Source organism: Pan paniscus, chromosome 11 (genome assembly GCF_029289425.2).
Source record: "Pan paniscus chromosome 11, NHGRI_mPanPan1-v2.0_pri, whole genome shotgun sequence".
Taxonomy (NCBI): domain Eukaryota; kingdom Metazoa; phylum Chordata; class Mammalia; order Primates; family Hominidae; genus Pan; species Pan paniscus.
In genome coordinates, this window is record NC_073260.2 from 35,572,307 (window position 1) to 35,593,280 (window position 20,974).

Consider the following 20,974-nt stretch of genomic DNA (forward strand, 5'->3'; position numbering starts at 1 on the left):
TTCCCTTTGGTTACGGGCAATTCTCAAATTTGGTATCAGCTGTGAGCTGCTGGTTGCCAATACTCCCAGCAGTTAGGTGAGTGACAGTCTTAGTCCTGAAGGGTATATCTGGTTGCTACACCACAGCATCCACTATGCCTTCCCTGCCTTCACTGCTGGTTGTCCTCACAGCTACACTCTCACCAGTGCCATGTCAGTTTACAAATCCCATGACAATTTCAGGAACTTACCCTATATGGTCTAAAAAGTGCATGAAAAATGCACTCTTTGCATACAATCAGGAAATATCCATAAAAATGGGCAACCAGTGGCCCATACCGCTGCTCTGCCTATGGAGTAGCCATTCTTTTATTCCTTTACTTTCCTAATAAACTTGCCTTCACTTTGCTATATGGACTCTCTTCAAATTCTTTCTTGCATGAGATCCAGGAACCCTCTCTTGGAGTCTGGATCAGGACCATTTTCCTGCAACAATAACACTGTCTATTTCCCCTTAATAGAACTCTCAGACTATTTATATTTGTTTGGATTTTTTTTAATCATAAGCTCTCAGGACTATTCCAAGCATCTACATCAGATAAATATTGCTTGAAGGAAAGAGTGGATGAATGAAGAAGTCTTGGGGCTGAAACTGTGAGATAAATAGGAGTTTGTCAGGTAAGCAAGAAAGGAACAACATGCCAGGCAGAGGGGACAGCAAGGAGGCTCAGAGGCATGAAAGCAAGACGTATTCAGAAAACTCTAAATAAAATAGGTCAGAGTGGTTGTGATAATATGAGAAATGAAGAAATAGAAGGTAACAAAACAAGGTCTAAGAGCTGGGCAAGGTCGGAACATGAATGGCCTTGTAAACTGAATAAAAGGACTTAACAGTTATTCTGTAGAATCTCCACTGAAAACAGCTTTAAGAAATAGTGCCAGTAATCATATTTTCATAAATAATAAAACAGTAATAAAATAATAAAAGCTCTCTTTTCTCCTCTGTACTTACTTATGCTTTTGTTCTGTGTTATGATTTAATATTCAGCACATGAACACACAAAAGATCAGTTGTAGGGCAGTAGATGTCAACCCAACACTACTCCATTTTAGTAGCAAGCACACATAACAGTACATCTTTTATTGCTCATGGATTTTACTGGAATTGCTTGGGTCAGTTCACACTGACATATGAATATGTTATTCCAACCAAATGTCAACGAGAGATTAGAATGCTAATTTATTTAAGTAGATACGTGTCAATGTCACTATAACCCTGAAACAAAAATACCTCTATTACTATGCCAATAAAGATTGTCAAAACAACAACAAAAACAAATAAAAACTTCTACATCTGCTTCTGAAAATCTTTGGCAGATGTGTGTTTGGATCAGGTGTTAGGAATTTATCAGTTGGCTGGATGCTGTTTGATCAGCAATAACTTTAGGGATATTATATTCAAACAGGCAAATTAAAAAAAGAAAACCTATTTGATAAACACTTGAATCCTATCCCCAGAATGTCTATTTATATTAAAATAATCACTACATGGACATAAAATTTGCATAAAAATATGATCAAAATGACACATCTTTGAGAAAATGCAAAGCTTCCAGCAGAAATAAACCATGTTCAAGTAATAGAATATATCATATATCTGTTGAATTTAAAAATGCAGTACTAGTAATGATTGAAAGTCAGAAGATTTTAGGGCTACAGAGGACTTAAAAGACAGTTCAATCCAATCTTCATTTTAAAGATGTGGAAATTTAGACTTTACAACATAAAATGCTTCGTTCAAGGTCATGCAAGTTCATAATACATCTTGTAATAGGTTCTGAATTCTAAATATGAAGCCAGTTGTCTTTCCGGCTTTCCATATTTTTTTCTCGTCTGCATTTGTAAATAGCTAAGTAAGTAAGGATTCATTCCAAAGAAGGGGTTGCCATTTTATCTGGGTTAGTTTACCTGTAACCTATTTTAAAATAAAATTATAGCAATTAGGCATTTCCCACTAATGATGCAATCACTGAAGTATAACTGATAATCACAGTGACAGGTTAATATCAGCTAGAATGATGCCAATTTTTGATATGACACATTTCATAGAGTGTCAAATAGAAAGTAAATTGATAATGCTAAGCATGAAAATATGCTTTATAGGCATATAATTTAACTTAATCAGGGTACAGAAGCCAGGAGGCCTTTATTTAAATGCAGAGATTTCAAATCTTCTTACCTTCATTCCCTAGAGCTTTGCATTGCTCTCTAATGCTCTATGGTCATAGTTTGAAAATTCATGCTTGCTTAATCTAGGAATGTACAACTTTCTCTACCACAGGCCAAATTCACCTGGTTCTAAAGGTCAGTATCTTTCATTGTAACTATAAGGCATGGAAAATATTTAACTACAAATCAGACACCTATGAGACAACTGAATGTGGTTGCTAATAATCGTGAGTTATGGAAGATAACTGAGGCTAGCGCAAGCAATGAACTTAAATTAGCATAAACAGCAGGTTCCTGTATAATATTGCTATACTATTGAGAGACTGAGGATCTGTGGGTAACATACTAGTTTTATGAATACAAGATAAAGCTTCAGACGTTTCCCTGGAGTACACAATGTTTTGATCAAATTACATGTATGAAAATCTGGTATTATTTCACATGTGAAGTACAGACTTGATGTTATTCTCACAATATGATGCCAGATGATATAAAAGGGATAGTATTAAAAGATGTTTCTAATGAAGAAATCTTTTACGAGAAAATTAAGATTTCAGAACTGTAGACCTGTTTTCAGATCCTTATGTGTGGGATGCTTACCCATATGTATAGGAGATAAATAGGAATCCTGAAGGTGGATAAGTAAGTCTGACTATATGACTGTAGCACTGGAATGCATGTAGTAGTTGGAAATAAAAAACTACATTTTATTTTCCAAACTATAATTAATATGTCTTAATGGGGGAAAAATGGATTCAAACATGCAGAAAATTCAAAGTTCCCCTTGAAACTCTTATCCGATCTCCAACTCCACCTCCTCCCAGCTCCCCTCAATCTGCAGGTAACTATTTGGTTACTACTAGTTACTCCAAAGGTATCCATTTGGTGTGAATTGTGAATAGAGAATTCACAATCTCTTTAAGCATGCATTCAATCTTAACTAAAAACAATGATGTTACTAGGCCAAAGAAACCTTAATAAATCATATATAATACAGACAATACTGTCTAAGGAAACATGTGTAATAAAATGCAATGCAATAGTCAAAATATGGAAACAGTTCACATGCCCATTGAAAGGTGAATGGAAGAACACAATATGACATATATATATCATATATATCACATATATCATATATATCTCATATATATATGGTGGACTATTATTCAGTCTTTAAAAGGACTAAAATTCTGGCACATGTTACAGCATGGATAAACTTTGAGGACATTTTGTTAAGTGAAATAGCCAGACAAAAAAGGACAATATTGTATGATTCCACTTGTATGAGGAACTTAGATAGGCAAACTATGGAAACAGAAAATAGGTAAGAATTTAGCAAGAACTGGGGGATGGAGGAATGGGGAATTATTATCGAATGAGTACAGAATTTGGAATGATTAAAAAAATTCTGGAGACAGATGGTGCTGATGATTGCACCACAATGTGAATGTATTTAATGGTACTGAACTATACACTAAACATGATTAAAATGGTAAATTTTATATTATGTATATTCTACTACAAAAAATGTAATGCAATGCAAAGAAAATATAAGTCAATTCTTTTTTTTTTTTTTTTTTTTTTTTTTTTTTTTTTTTTTTTGAGATGGAGTCTTGCTTTGTCACCCAGGCTGGAGTGCAGCGGCACGATCTCAGCTCACTGCAACCTCCACCTCCAAGGTTCAAGCAATTCTCCTGCCTCAGCCTCCTGAGTAGCTGGGATTACAGGTGCATGCCACTATGTCCAGCTAACTTTTGTATTTTTAGTAAAGTCAGGGTTTCACCACATTGGTCAGGCTGGTCTCGAACTCCTGACCTCATGATCTGCCTGCCTCAGCCTCCCAAAGTGCTGGGATTACAGGAGAAGTCAATTATTAAAAATAAAAAGATAGTGGTTCATAATAAGGTTGTTGCTGGAGGATGGAGATGTGAAAGTTTGGAAAACAGGGTTGAGAAATATAATAGGTTGAACATTGTGATTGACTGAAACTGGAGAATGATGTAATGGATTGACAAATCATTGTAAAGGTTTCCATGTGAAGGAAGGGGAAACAAAGTTGTAAAATTTAGAGAATCTGAGGGTTGAGAAAGTATTTTTGTGGTAGAATAAGAATTCTACCCTAATTAATGTTCCCAGGCTCAAACTGATTAGATATATTGGTCTTCTAATCACTGATGAAATTGCATTAAATTCTTTTTTATTTTTATTTTTTAATATAGTTTAAATTCTAGGGTACATGTGCACAACGTGCAGGTTTATTAAGTAGATAGAAACTATCCATTTGTATTATTCTGAAATCAGATGAGCTCGACACTGTAGTAATAATTACATTATAGTCATTAGGTCACCATAAACTCCAATTTCAGAGTTTTCATGAATCTGAAAACAGAAATATATAGAGAGTCATTAGAATATCATGTGAATAGAAATAAACGTGGTATTCCAAAGAATTTTTCCAAGTAAGAATCCTTAAGTAGAGTTACATTAGGATATACAAGATGGAGCCAAAAAATCAGGTGTATGCCACGGTTTACACTGATCTTTCCTGGTCGGCTTATTGCCTAGAGAACTTCCCTCTGTCCCACACCCAATTTGTACCATATACTTTTTCACTCTGCTCCTTACTTTTTTTCTTGTTGTGTCTGGCTAAAATGACTCTCCTTGCCTGTTCAACTCCTCTCTCTGAATCTATTTTGTAGCATTCTTTTATTTAACCATTTCAGCTGACTAATCTGGTAGGCTTTCTTGAATATACAATGCCTGGCTGACTGCCTTCTGAGGGCAGCCAGTACCTGTAAGTTGTAACCTGTGAAGGTCATTTGCATGTCTCCAGTGGCCTTGACCTTTGATGCCTTTTCCTCCGTGAATTAAATCTCTTACAGATCCTTCAACCACACACTTAGTTTTGTTTTTTTGTTTTTTTTTTGAGATGGAGTCTCACTCTATCACCCAGGCTGGAGTGCAGTGGCACGATCTCGGCTCACTGCAACCTCTGCCACCTGGGTTCAAGCGGTTTTCCTGCCTCAGTCTCCCGAGTAGTTGGGATTATAGGCGCCTGCCATCGCGCCCAGCTAATTTTTGTATTTTTAGTAGAAAAGGGGTTTCACCATCTTGGCCAGGTTGGTGGTCTTGAACTCTTGACCTCGTGATCCACCCTCCTCAGCCTCCCAAAGTGCTAGGATTACAGGTGTGAGCCACCGCGCTGGGCCACATTTAGCCTTATCTCATATTTCTCCCTATTCAGAATTGCCCTTATAGACCCCATTCTGTCCTTATTCATGGATTTGATTGTATTGTTTCCATTTTCTGAAATTCGTCAACTTTTCATGTTGAAATCTTACTAATTTTTTTTTCAAGGAAAATCTAAATTGTACCTCCTCCTGGAAAGTTTTTACTTCCCCAATTAATTCGCCTTTAAGTAAACATTTATGTTATGTACATACATCTATAATTTATATCCAGAGTAATGCATTTCGCTTAAAACCTGGAGCTCAAAACTCATCAGAACATATTTAAGAGCATTCGAAGCAGTTATAGTGATAGATCTTGCCTTTAAATTATAACATAGTTCTCCATTTAACCCCACTTTTTCACTGATGCATCGTAGGTTGCGCTTTTAAGTTGAAAGGGTGCGAAAAGTTTGCGCTGTTTTAAACCTAGTCATTGTCCTAATTCCTCACAAGTATTTCTGCCTTTTCTGCCTTCTCCCCATAGACTGTATTTCCTTTTCATTCATTCAGGTACTTATTATGCACTCCCAGTTACTAATCTCACACACACACACAGATTTATGAGGTCTTCCTATAGTAAAGAGAACGCGACTCACATTTAAGAGGCACCAATTTTGAGCCTGTTTTATATTCAGACAATGCTTGAACCAGTCTGAGAAAACATATAATTCATCGCAGTTACATGTCTTTCATGAATACAAATCTTCTTGCCCATGGATGTGAACCAGTTTAAAACATTTCTACTTCTGATTCCCAAGTGATTAGTTGAATTGATCCAAAGATACTATTGGAGATGCTAGTTGAAAATAGTCACACAATAAAAAAGAAAATAAAACTACTTTACTTCTTAAGTAGTGTTATCAAATATAGAGTTTTTGTTTTTGGTGTATTTAAAAAAATTTACATTTATTTATCCATCTATTCCTTCTAGATGTCCTCCTGGTTCTCTTGGTTTCAGTGACAACCAAGGGGAGATGCTGCTCTGAGCTGTAATAACATGACCTGTCATTGAATAATCTGGACTATTTCCTGTCTACAAACTAGTGTTACCTCTAGTTAACCTTAACAGAAACATTCCAACTGCTCTATATCATTGACTGACTGAACCCTCCTCAGAAATATTTCATCAGAATCATCCTCATTTGGATGATTCATTCCTAAAGGTTATCTCAATGAACACTTTTATGCCTTCAGATGCCCCTGTTTTTATAAGGTGGTTTGACATACTCTATTCTGAACTACATTGGTAAGTTGCAGGTGAACTATGCAAACATGATCTTCAGTTTAGTTTGCCCTTGGTCCTACCAAGAGTTTTTCTATTGATGAGGCTTATGATGAGTGCTTTCAGTGAACAAACAAGCTTACAGTGGAAAGTGTACAGATATGACCTAAATAAGAAGATCCCAGAGTCTTAGCTCTCATGATGAGTCTTCATATTCTGTGACTATAGCACATGGTTTTTAAAAATCCATTGATTATGTAGAAGAGTTTGTATATTTTTCTCATGACTAAAATGGGGGCAATAACTTTTTTACAAAGTTGAGGGAGGATTTCCTCTTCTTATTTTGTTAATCTGAGCAGAACCAACACCAACTCACATTTTAGTGATAGCGACAGGAGGCAGGCAAATGCCTAGGCAAATAGGGACGGGTCCCCAGTGAAACCCCACCTCTAAGCTGAAGACAATTTATAACCTGAAAGCCATGCTGCAAATGAAACCCACAGACTGGATTGAGAACCTGTCTTTCTGATTGCCATGCTTTCCTCTGATTGATCCCCTGCTTCACCTATTTCGCATATACCTAGCCTTTCCTAATTGGCTTTCTACACTGTTGTGACCACCTTTAAGTGGTGCCTTTGCTTTAACCTTTTTTGCATACTCACAAACCAATCGGCATGCACTCTCCTATTCTGAGCCCACAAAAGCCCTGGATTCAGCCACAATGGTAGAGAAGCCACCTGACTGCATAGGTGAGGGACCATCTCTGTGTCCTCTCTCCACTTAGAAATGTTCTGTCACTCAATAAAATTATTCTCCATCCTCCTCACCCTTCAAACTGTCAGCATATCCTCATTTTTCTTGGATGCAGGACAAGAGTTCAGGAACTGCAGAACACAGGTACAAGCTATAACACAGGGGGGTCAAGTGGGCAGGGCACCTCCAGCATCAGGCCCAGCCGAGCAAGGCCCAGGTGGTATGGGGGTGTTGCCAGCCGGCTGTGGTGGTCCTTGGTTGGCAAAGTGACTAAGAAAAATCCTGCGTCACTAGCTTGCATGGGAAGAAATTCCTACTCCTCGTCTTAAACGGATCTCTGACAAATGTGTATCTTCTGTCAAGGCACATGGTTTCTGATGATCTTTTAATCTTTATTCTTTGTAACTTAATATGAAGTTAATTCTTTCTGGGGACTTGACAGCCAGGTTTTATCTGGAAGTAGTGAAAAATGGGTTGATTCCTCATGGAATCTCCATGACAACAATAATTTCTTTGTTAAATCGATTATATATGTGTTTATGATTTTATACATATATATAAATCTGAGGGCTATAAGATCATGGCAGGTGCGGAAAATTCAAGAAAAATGTTAATTCTGTTATAACCCTGTGGTTAGAGTCTATATATATGCTATTTTTTTTGGTGACTCTTAATTTTAAGACTTTTTGTTATATAGGGTAGTGGTTTTCAAATGTTAATGTGCTGAAGTGTCACTCTCAATGCTTATTGAAAATGCTTATTTCTAAGCTCTACACCAAAGTATTTTTATTTAAAACTTACTGAATTGGGCTCAGGAATATATGTTTTGATATGCACTTTGGTAGATAATTCTGGGTGTTCATATAGGAAAAATGCTGTTGTGAGCCTTTGAATTAGGATTCATAGAGTCGAAGAAGAGTGGGTTTTTCTACCTTCTTTCTGGGTGGAATTGAATCATGAGTTTCCTAAGAGTTGTTATTCTTTATTAGTCTCTATAGGTCATGAATTAGTAAAATCCCCTTAAAGAGTGTAGTGAAAGCACTGGCAGCATTATTTCTTAGTATTTTGATGAGATTTCATCTCATTCTGTGTTTTTATTCATATATTTTAGTGGAAATTTTGGAAAGGCTGAGTCAAGGATGGCTAATCAGATGCTATTTTGATCAGATTCTGATCTCTGTTGTTTTGAAGGTTCTTTCAAGATCACTTTGGTAAAAAAACATGACATAGGCTGAGTGGACTATTAATGAAGGTCTCTTTGCACCTCTTTACAGAGTTGCAGCAAATCATTTCCACCCTTTTCTGAAGGTCAAGCTTCATGCTGAGGAAATGATTGATTTCCATTGCTTCATCAGGGATGTTTGAAGCCTGGAATAAGCAATTGCTCAAGTGTTTTGGAGTTAGTCTCATATTCATTCCCATAACTTTATTTTATGCCACATCATCACTCAGTGATGCTAGCCATGCTTTGAAGCATTTCTCTGATAATTCCTTAGAGCACGTATCTGGTAGATAGGGGGGTTGAACTGACTTAAAGCACAACCCCAAATTTGTGTGGATGTTTCAATGGTTATTCATTTGCCACTGATGTGAAAGCTTAAATACTAAAAGTGGTCTCATTCTACAGTTTCTAATATGTTCAATGAAGAGTGCATTGATCATTTTATTTATAAATTATTTCATTTTGTTAACATACAAATGCTTTCAGTGTAAAAATTAGAATTATTAATTAAATTTGGAATATGGTTAGACATATATAATTTGGGGTAGATCTTGAATGCACTAACCATATTTTGATTCATAATGTAAACGAATAAAATCTTGCTTAAAAGAAATAGGATATCAAGCATTAGATTAGCATGGAGTGACAATGAGTGAATAAGAGCATTGCACAGATTTAGCAAAACCTTTGATATAATTTTTCTGTTAAATCATACTCTATTTAATCAATTGAATATATTTTAATTATGTCCCCAATAAGGAAACATACTTATTAAAAAAGTAATTTAAAGACAGAGTTTAATTTTTCCTACCCATAAAGGAAAAATGTTTAGGATTCTAGAGAATTATGGAATATTTCTTTTTGTTTTGTTTTGTTTTTTGAGGTGGAGTTTCGCTCTTGTTGCCCAGGCTGGAGCGCAATGGAGGATCTCGGCTCACCGCAACCTCCACCTCCCGGGTTCAAGCGATTCTCCTGCCTCAGCCTCCTGAGTGGCTGGGATTATAGGCATGCACCACCACACCTGGCTAACTTTGTATTTTTAGTAGAGACGGGGTTTCTCCATGTTGGTCAGGCTGGTCTAGAACTCCCGACCTCAGGTGATCCACCCACCTTGGCCTCCCAAAGTGCTAGGATACAGGCGTGAGCCACCGCTATATGGAGTATCTCTTGATTATGGAATATCTCTTGAAATCCACTGAAGCACTGACCCTAAGATAATCAGCTTGAACATTGCTGCCATAAAGCTATTCCCTCCTTATTCATTAGTTATGTAATACACCAGAAATTTTATAATACACCAGTTTCATCAGTGCTGGTGATCTGTTCAGAGAAATAACACATACTTTTAATTACTTTCACAAATATTCAGCATTCTTTCATGAAGCAACAAGAGGTGTTAATGTTGCCTCCTCCATTGCTCTCACATTTTTATGCAAATCATGGCAGTTGCTAACAATTTGAAGTTACCACTTCCTTCTTGGAAATTTTGAAACACTGATACCTCCTGAAGCTTTAATGAACACTATACATCTATTTTTCTAATTGCAGATTATATGCATATTATGTGGCATTTTTTCAGTTTATTTATCCACATATTTTCTACCTCTTTACCATTTTCTCACTATTCCCATCATTGAGACATACATAACATGCAGTTTTGTTGTACCATTTATGATGTTAGATTCAAAACCTTCATTGTGTAGCATACAACTTTATTAACCTCAAATAATGATCTAAAATCATTATTCTCCTCATTGCTAACAGGGTGGTCAGAGATTCCCTTTTCAGAGTATCATACTTTTGTCTCCTAAGCAATTTCTGTATTTGTATTACCCATTTACTTGCTCACATGCCTAGGCATTCATCATTTAAAGACACATTAGTTTTTAAAGATTTAAATGACATGTTAGATTGAATACTGTTGAAAAATAAATAGAATAAATTGTAATATTTGCCCTTAATGAATGGTGCATCTAGTCATTAGTATACATTGTTCATTTGTATATTAATAGAAATGTATATATTTATAGCAAAAATATGGGGAAGATTTATATCAACATCTTAGAGAATACAGATAATTTTATTTATGCATATCTTCTAAATTTCTGCCATGGACATGTGTGATTTTTATAATAAGCCAGAATTCTGAGGACGATGCTTCATATTTGTAGTTGTGCTTACTTTGGACATTAAAATCAAGAATGGCTCAGGCAACTTGAAATCCAGTTTTTCAAAGGGTTCCTTATCAAATAGACCACAAAAAGATCTGCAGGGGATGAATTGACTACACTTCAAAAAACTGCATACACTTCACATATTACTGAGCCAGGAACAACATGAACCACAAAAAATATATGAAAGCTGATTTCTAAAGAAGGACTCACTTCTCTATAAATTGCTTGTCATACTCAGTCTTCTTGCATTTCAAATAAATGGAAATGGCCAAGCAGTGCAAAAGCTCTCTTTTCCATGCATGCTGACAGTAAGAATTATTTCTTGGAATCTGAATATTACATATAGCATTATAATATTTTTCATTTTTTGACAGCAGCAGCTTAAGAGTTTCTTTACTTTATGCTCAGTATTATGTAGGCTACCTAAGTACCATATGATTATAACTCAGAAAATAAGAGAAAGGTGATTTTATGAAGTCGCAACCTCATTGCTTATTAGCTCTCTCTGTTACAGAATGTTTTTCCAACTCAAAAGGATTTTAGCTCACTTGTTTAACTCTTTATTCATTCATTCTTTGTTATTATATTGACAGGGGTTTGAAGGGTTTAAGTAAATCTTTGAAATGGACTCTGGCAAACCTTATAGCTTTGAAATGTATTCTAAGGACAAAGTACACTCCTGAATCGAATCTTTCAAACTTACTTTCCAATGTAGCCTAACTTTTGCCAGCTGTGCTATCATTCAGAAGGTTTTCCCTTGAAGAACCATGTAAATAAATCATATAAATACTGTATAAACTTTTTTTTGTTTGTTTCTAGAGCATACATGCATCATTTAGGTAATATCAACTTGTGCTTGGGGAACCTGGTTCTGTTTGCCTCAAATTTTTATTTTTTAATGTTTAATTTTTTTGTCCCACTGTAGTTACCTAGAGCTTCATGCTATCTGACCCGCATACCATGAATAAGGTACAGTTGACTGCCAGGTGGTTATGTTGAGGTTACCTTTGCAGGAGATGTGCAATTGCATGGCTGCAGAGCCACAACACAGGCAGATTGTTTCTGTGTGTACCTTGTGGATTTCATATCTGCAGATTCACTGGGCCACTCAGTGGGTTCAAATGGATTATTATGTGAGAAAAGTTGTGATGGGGATGAACAGAGTGACTTGGATCATATGTTCTTAAAAAAGGCCAACTTTTAAGCCTTAGGATTGGGAGGTTCATTGCCACCTCCCAATATGACCCCAACGTGTGTCAGGGGTTAATGCAATCTTCTAACATTCTAAAAGCCAGATTGATCTTTATTTTTTAAATGTCTCCTGGGGATTCCAAGCTATGAAGAAAGAGCTGAAGGGCAAGAACAATATATTTTTCAGGAGAGAAAGTGAATGTGACTGATTGCTAGCAAGCCACAGGCAGAGGAACAAAGGTGAAAACGAAAGTGACTCAGAGGTACATCCCATTTCATGAGTCTGTCTGCACAACAGCAATGACTCATTTAGTCAGTAACTCACTCTTCCTCACATTTACTCTATTTAGAAGCCTCATAGCTATAGAAATGCAACATGAATCTATATGTATATATTTAATTTGCAATAAGAAGAACTCATAGTTGGGAAAGGAGTAGTTTCAACATTACCACAAACTAACCAAATAACATTTGAGCTTGTTGTAGAAACTCCTTAGGTCTTTCTTATCTGTAAAATGTGCTGGCAGATTAATAAGTTCCAGCACTGGAGAAGACCAGTTAGTCTTAGTTTTGAGTGTGGTTTGTTTTTGTGTATGGATGCATGTGAGAAATTACTTAGTAAAGTCCAGAAAAATAGAAAAAAAAATTATTCTAAAGTGGATATATTGTTTAGAGAAAATAATGTGCTTAAAGTAAATAATGCATGTATGTATATGAATGTTTACTGTGAATTGATAAACCCATATAAATACTTGTTTTCAATAACAAATGCTAAAATTTTATTATATACTTAGCCCCACAATTATATTAAGTGTTGGCTAAAAATGCACTTTCAACAGAAGACACATCTTCTTATATGCCAAACAAGGTCTTAAGACAAATATATGTAAAGCTTGGAATTCAGTAACATCTCCACTTCACTCTCATTTATACAGTAACCCTTTTCAAGAGTTTTTATCACAATCTACTGCAAAAAATTGTTTGCATCTATTTTTGTATACATCAGTCACTACCAATTCCTTGACTAGTATTATTAATTAAAAAATATTATTGACTCCAATAATAATAGTGCCTTCAATTTTATCCATTCCACTTTTTGACTAACATTTCCTATGCTTTTAGCTTATCTATATTGTCACACCTACTACCTTATTACCATATCATTATATTTATATACTTTTCTTTACAGGAAACTTTATTCAAACAGTTAAATATAGACACATTTTTCATTTCATAGGTTTTCCTCAATTCACTACAATTTAACAATAGTCATTAAAGTAGGAAAAGTAATAGAACCTAGCTTATAGTATTGTGAATAGCAAATCAATCAATACCCTAAACTAAGTTACTTAAAGGAGAGTTTGGCCTATAATAGGTACTCATTAAATGTTTAGCTACCATCATACTTATTATTGTAATTAGTATGACTATTTCACTTAGCAGGACTGTTTTGTGAGCAAAGATCTCCATGCCGGCATCTCTACTCATTGACTGCTATTTTACTTCTTATTCGTTTCTCAGAGATTAACCTTCTTTCCTTCTTGAAATATTTTAATTTAGTATTTTTATGGCATATTACCTTCTCCTTATTTTCTTCCTACCTCAGTAATAGTTCCTTTCCTTCTACCATTACAATAGTTACCCTCTCAGTCTCCTTGACTGGCTCTTCCATCTTTGCTTGTCCTTTAAATATATGCTCTTCTGGGGATATGTTTATCTCTTCACTCACTCATATACAGTTTCCTCCTAGAAGTCTCTTCCTGTTCTATGACTTTCATTACTTTTACTGTCTTTTGCAATACTGTAATTCAATTTTTACACTTACCATATGGAATTAGTCCATACCCCACAAGTTAAAAGTCATGGTCCACAGCCAGATTGCTCCCACTTCAAATGTTAGCAATGAGTTTGAGCTATCCTGGGCCACCTGCACTTCTGACCAACTAGCTCAAAATCTGGGTGCTTCTCCCAAACTTCCTTAGGTTTGAGAATTAACTAAAATGACTCACAGAACTCAGGAAAGCATGATACTTATGATTACAGTTTTATTATATAGGATACATATCAGGATCATTTAAATGAAGAGACACAGAAGGAGAGATCTTAGAGGGGCCTGAATGCAAAGCTTTCATGCCCTCTGGCAGTGAAATTAGGGTGCGTAACTCTCTGGCATATTGATATATGTTCACATACCAGAAAGCTTCATTAAGCTTCAGTGTTCAGAATTTTTACTGGGATTCCATTACACAGGCATAATTGATAGAATCACTGCCCACAAAATCAAGCTAAATCTCCAGCCCCCTCCTCTCCCTAGAAATTAGGCTGGCTCAAAGCCCTAACCTTGTAATCACATTGTTGGTCTTTCCAGTGACCACAGCCAAATCTGACTTATCTCTTAGCACAGATTCAGATGTGATCCAAGAGGCTCATGAATAACAGAAATACTCCTACTACTCTGATAGTTTCAAGTATTTATAGACTCTGTCCCAGGAACCAGAGACAAAGGCTATATTATGTAGCGTTTATATGGGGTTCTCCCTAGAACTCCAGAGTAGCATAGTTAATGGTTCAATTTACAAATATACATGCAAGAATGTCTAAGTATCTCAAGCTAATCTGTTAAAAATAGAAATTATAAAATTTCATGAAATATTTTTGTTTTCCAATCACTCTCCTCGTAGTAATGGAATCATAATCCTGTTGCTAAAGATCACAATCTAGACATTTAACTTAATTAATTTCGCTTTCTCACTATTCATTCAAACCATCTATAAAGTCCTATTGGCTCTTTATCCAAAACATAGCTTTAAGACCTGGAACAGGGCCTGGATATTGTAGTCACTCATTAATGATGATCACCATGTTTTATTTGTGTTTGTAGCCCCAATACTGAGCACATTCCCTGGCAGATAGCATAAACTCAGCACTATTATTCCAGTAGTTCTTCAACGTTCATTTTCCTATTGGCATATGCTCTCTATTAATTCATTAAGCATTACATTATTATCATAAAATATGATTATTTGAAACAGAACAATGTATAGGGTCCTCTAAGAGCATACAAATACTTTTCATGATTGAATTCATTCATTAAAAAATCATTTAGATAGAAAATCTTTAGTAGCTATTCAGATGGCATTCTGGGATGGTGCAATTCCAGAAATATGCTTAACTCTAAATTGCATCTCACAGACACATTTATTGAGCATCTTCCATAAGTCAAAACTGTATAAAGTACTGAGAAACAATTGTAGATAATGCTTAAACTGACCTACAAGCATTTTACCTTCAATTATAGAAGAAAAGACTAAACAGGCAATCACAACGAAGTGCACTGAACAAAGATACCAATTTATGATTATGGGATTTCTTTGTTAAAAGTGGGAAGTTAAGAAAATAATTTTTTCAGAAGCAGAAGTATTTACAAAGATTTAGAGATTAGAGAGAAAAATGCTCTGAGAGGGAGACTGCTCATAGTTTTATACATGTAGAGTGTGAAGAGTCCAAATGGAGAATAATGAAAGATGAAGGTGGAGAAGAAAATACCTCAAAGTAAGGGTTATGGAAGCCATAATAAAAAAATCAGAACTTTTCTTAAAGAAAACAGAAAACAGGAAGACACTGATGAGGTGGAACAAAGAATAACAATTAGGTTGCTACATTATAAAGGATTATCTGATGATAATTTAGGGAGTAGACTGAAGAAGCCCTAACTAAAAAGTGAGGAGTTAGCAGGCTCTTGCATGGATACAGAAAGGAGTTGATGGTCGCCTGAAATAAGGTAGCAGTATTGAAGGTAGAAATAAAAGAATGGATTTGAGAAATATCAAGAAGAAAAGTCAAGTATTATGGCAAGCATTTATAGAAATAATATTGGTAAAGAAAATCAGGGAATGCAAGACAGTAAAAATGCTCTAGTTATTTTAATAAACTTTACTGCTTGCCAGAGCTGAGGGGAGAGGGAAGTCACTCTCTGTTCTTAAGTGACAATAGTGACAAATGGTTGCTTAACAGACAACTGCAAGTTTATGACTGTGACTGCTGAAGGTAATGCCTGCTAAGAAGTTACAAAATACAGACACCATCAGGGTGAGTGAAGATTGCTGTTGGCATATGGTAGACATTAGCTCATTAACACATTCAGACTAACATGTAGATGTTGCAGTATGCTAGTGAAAATATTAGTTTTAAAAATTAAAAACTCCTAGGGCTTTGAACATTTTTGAATGTATGATTCTCAAAGTTCTCTGACGGACAAATTGGAGGTATTTCCTTGACTGTCTATTCAGGCACTTCCAATAGCTGAGACTTGCTCATACTCTGCTGCAAAAATAAACCTGGGGAAAAGAGGAGGAAATAAACTATGTAACACCCTTATAATTATAATTTGGCTGTATATTTGAAATGAAGAGACACTACTACAAAGTCTAAAGGTAGAAGACATTTCACATAAAAGATTTAAATAGTTTCTAAAAATGAAACTATAGATATACATCTAAAGCAATAATTTGATTCTGTGTTCAAAGTGGATGACAAAATATATTTCATTCTACAGCATATGGCTGATTTTTCTATTGTAATTTTCCTTTTAAGAAATGAAAGTTCAAAAATACCAGGGAAGTTCCTTAAAGTTCTCAAAACAAAGCCACTGAATTTGACATATAGTGTAAAGGTCAATTTTGTTTCACTCTTTATTTAAATTTAAAATGTAAACTTACTTTCCCCTTTTTTTTGTAGGAGATGAATAAAAAAGAAAGAAGGAAGGAAAGATAGGAAAAGAAAATAAAGGAAAAAACATAAAGGGGAAAAAGATAGGAAGGAAAGTACATTTCCTTTTGCACTTAATAAAAGGAAAGAGTGATCATTTGAACACATTTTATTTAGCAAATAAAATTTGATATTTTACCATAATTATTCAATCATTACAACAATTAGCATTTATGGAAATGGTGACTACTTAAAGGAATTGAGTTCAAAAGAACACTGAACATTTGTGCAGAGGTCCCTCACTTGCCCCAAACATATGTATATACATATATATACATACAAATATATATACACGTATATATCTGTAGGGGGAGGGTGAGAGAGAGAGAGAGAGAGATTGATTGATCCAAGGATTTGGTAAATATTCCGTCATATTTATCTGTCATTTCTAAGAAGTGTGTGTGTGTGTGCATCTACAATAAGTCTGGAAAAGCTATTCTCTTCAATCAATAGACAGCAATTTCGAGGCGTCCATCCCTGAAATCAAATAGTTGAAGCTGTTTGTCAGAAATACCTGCAGTCCAATATTACGCCCTTGAGGGAATTATGTAACACACTACTAGGATTAAGGACTCAAGCACTCAGAAAACAAGCCATTTATACATATGCAAAGGAAAATTACTAACATGGACTTTCTAGCATTCTTAAAAATCATCAAAGCCAGAGACGCTGTAATGAAAACTGTACAGATTGTTAGGAGCACAGGAATTATCTTTCAAGTTGGGAAAATATATTCCTACCAGCTATATTGATGAACCTCTGCTCCCATCTATAAACATGAACAGATGATCAAGAATCGCTGAATATTTGAGAAAAACAAAAACAATAAACAGAATAAGCCCCAAGGGTAAACAGAAGGAAACTTTGAAATAAATATAATTCATATCATTAGAGAAGAAATTGATGGATAAGAAAGGAACAGATTGTGGAGAACAAATTAAGCAGTTAGCTCTGTTTTTGACATTCAAACCGTATTTACTGAGAAAAACCTCACCTTAATAGATGGGAGGATTAATTGAATAAAAATACTGAAAATTTAATTAGTGAACTGGAACATTTAGCCAAATGTACTCTTTCTAAACACAGTAATCAAGAAAAAAGAAGAAAAAATTAAGGGATAAGGAAGCAGTTCCAGGAATTCTAATTGCCATCTAATAGGAAAGCCAGAAAGAAAGAACAGAGAAAAAGTGAAGATAGGGGATGGGAGAAGTAGATAATAAAGTAAATAATAGAATTTCCCAGAATAGATTTAATTTTTAATGTAAGAATCCTTTTTAGTACAAAATGGAATAATATGTAATAAAAAATTTTAAATATAATTATAGAAACATCTTAGTGAAAATTATTCTTTTAATATTTTAATGTCAATATTTATGCAAAATAACTTTATTTTAAAAATCAAAGAATATAGATGTCTCCATTTACACTTTACTTAAATCCTGCTACCCTTTTCAGAAGTAGTTATATTTGACAATTTAGTGTTTCCTTGCTGAATTTTTCCTAAAACATTTGAGATGCACATATGTGTGTTGTGCATGCATAACTATGTACATGTATTACACTTTATTTTCCAAATGTGAACCCATTAAAAATTTCAAAATAGATGAAATTTATATAAGTAAATTTAATGAATAATACAAATTTAAAATGATGTTAGCTGGATGTGGTGGCTCACACCCGTAATCCCAGCATTTTGAGAGGCCGAGGCGGATGGGTCACTTGAGGTCAGGAGTTCGAGACCAGCCTGGCCAACGTGGCAAAACCCCGTCTCTACTAAAAAAATACAAAATAAGCCAGGAGTAGTGGCACATACCTGTAGTCTCAGCTACTTGGGAGGCTGAGGCAGGAGAACTGCTTCAGGCCGGGAGGCAGAGGTTGCAGTGAGCCAGGATTGTGTCACTGCATTTCAGCCTGGACAACAGAGCAAGACTCTGACTCAAATAAATAAATAAATAAATAAAATGATATTTAACCTCACTGTAGTCAGGGAAATGCAAATTAAGGTGAGACTTGGAGAAAAAAATGATTTGTGATATCTTGTGCTGGCAAGAATCAGATAATCATGCATATTTGAACACAGCTAGTTGGAAAGGAAATAGTCAATTAGAGAGAAATTTGGCAGTATATATCAAGATGCACATACTTTGACTCAGAAATACAGTGTTCACAGATCTATCTACATATAGATTCTATGTATCCCAAGAGAAGTACTTTTAAATGTATATGTTATATATATATATACATACACATATATATGTAAATAAATATATATATTCATAAAGTTATTTATTTCACATTCTTAGAAAGCCAGAAAGTAAATTTAGGAAGACATGCATATCTACAACAGTAGAATGTTTAAATAAAATATTGATACATACAATGGTATAATATACACCAATTAAAATAAATAAACTAGAAAGTCACCTTAAGTGACTTAAAGATGCATTGTTAAGTGACATAAGTAACTTGCTGAGCAATATGAATATCCAAAAGTATGTAAATACCCAGAGAAAGTGAAGAAAGGATGCATACCTAACAGGTAGCAGTGTTCATTCATAGAGAATGAAGCAAGGAGTTAAAGTGAGGGAGTTAAAGACTGAAAGGACATACTCAGTAACATAGACCTGGAGATTAGTCATCAGTCCTTCATAAAATTAAAATAGAGTTTCAGTTATTTCTTTTCCTTCTATCGAGTAAATATGTGTATTAGTTGGTTCTCACATCGCTATAATGAACTACCTAAGACTGGGAAATTTATAAAGAAAAGAGTTTTGATTGGCTCAGTTTGGTTCCACAGGCTATCCAAGAAGCATGGCTGCAGAGACCTCAGGAAACTTACAATCATAATGGAAGGTGAAGGGGAAGCAGTTTCATCTTACATGGCTGGAGCAGGAGGAAGAGATTGAGGAGAGGTGCTACACGCTTTCAAATAACCAGATCTCGTGATAACTCACTCACTGTCTGGAGAACAGCACCAAAGGGGAATTCCACCTTCATGATCCAATCACCTCCCACCAGACCCCACCTCCAACATTGAGGATTATAATTTGACATGAGATTTGGGTGGGGACACAGATCCAAACCATATCAGCATCTCTCACCAGAAAGAGTCTAATGCCAAAGAAATGAGAAAGGATTGTCCCTTGATTGAACATCTAATAAGCCAAATATACTCATCTATCTATCTAAATCAATCAATAAATCAAGCTATCATATTTCTGTTATTTATATTGTTCCATTACCATTACTTCCTTCTTTTTCTTTTCTTTTGTTCTCTCCTCCCACTTATATCTCCATGTGTTTCTGTGTCTCTTTCCCTTTATAGTATTCTTTCATAAATAAAACTTATAAAACTTAAGTTAGCTCGAGTACCAAATTACTAGAACAACAGTACACATATAATAAGTCTCTCCATCAGAAAGCTTTCTGAGAGGATAATTAGATTTATTTTATTGCTAGGAAATAGAAAATAAGTAGGAAATGAGAGGATATCTTACCACACAAGCATCATTTCCTGTTTTCTCAAATAGATGCTTTAAATGTACAACTATGATCTTTCCTCATATTCTGTAATCTGAAATCCTCTTATGTCAGCTCTTTAAAATCTTTGTCTCTCTTCAAAGTCAATCCCAAATATTGCTTTTACGCTGAGGCCTTCCTTAACCCTTTCAGTCACATAAAAATCTTTCTCTTTATTGCTCCCATGGTGTACTTGTCTATCACTGAGGTTGTATTAGTTCATTCTCGCATTGCTGTAAAGAAATACTTGAGAGTAATTTATAAAGAAATGAGATGTAATTGAATCACAGTTCTGCAGACTGTACAGGAAGCATGGCTGGGGACGCCTCAGGAAACTTACAATCATGGTGGAAGGCAAAGGGGAGGTGTGCACATCCTCCATGGCCAGAGAAGGAGGAAGAGAGAGCAGGGCGAGGTGCTACACACTTTTAAACAACCAGATCTCATGAGAACTCACTCAGCTATCACAAGACCAGCAAGGGGGAAATCCGCTTCCATGATCCAATCATCCCCCACTGGGCCCCTTCTCCAACAATGGGGATAACCATTTGTCATGAGACTTGGCAGGGACACAAATCCAAACCACATCAGAAGTGCTCTTCGAATTTGGCCTTAATGAAAGTTAAGATATATTGAACATTTTTTATGGTTCATTCACTATGTTAAGCACTTCATATGCATCATATCT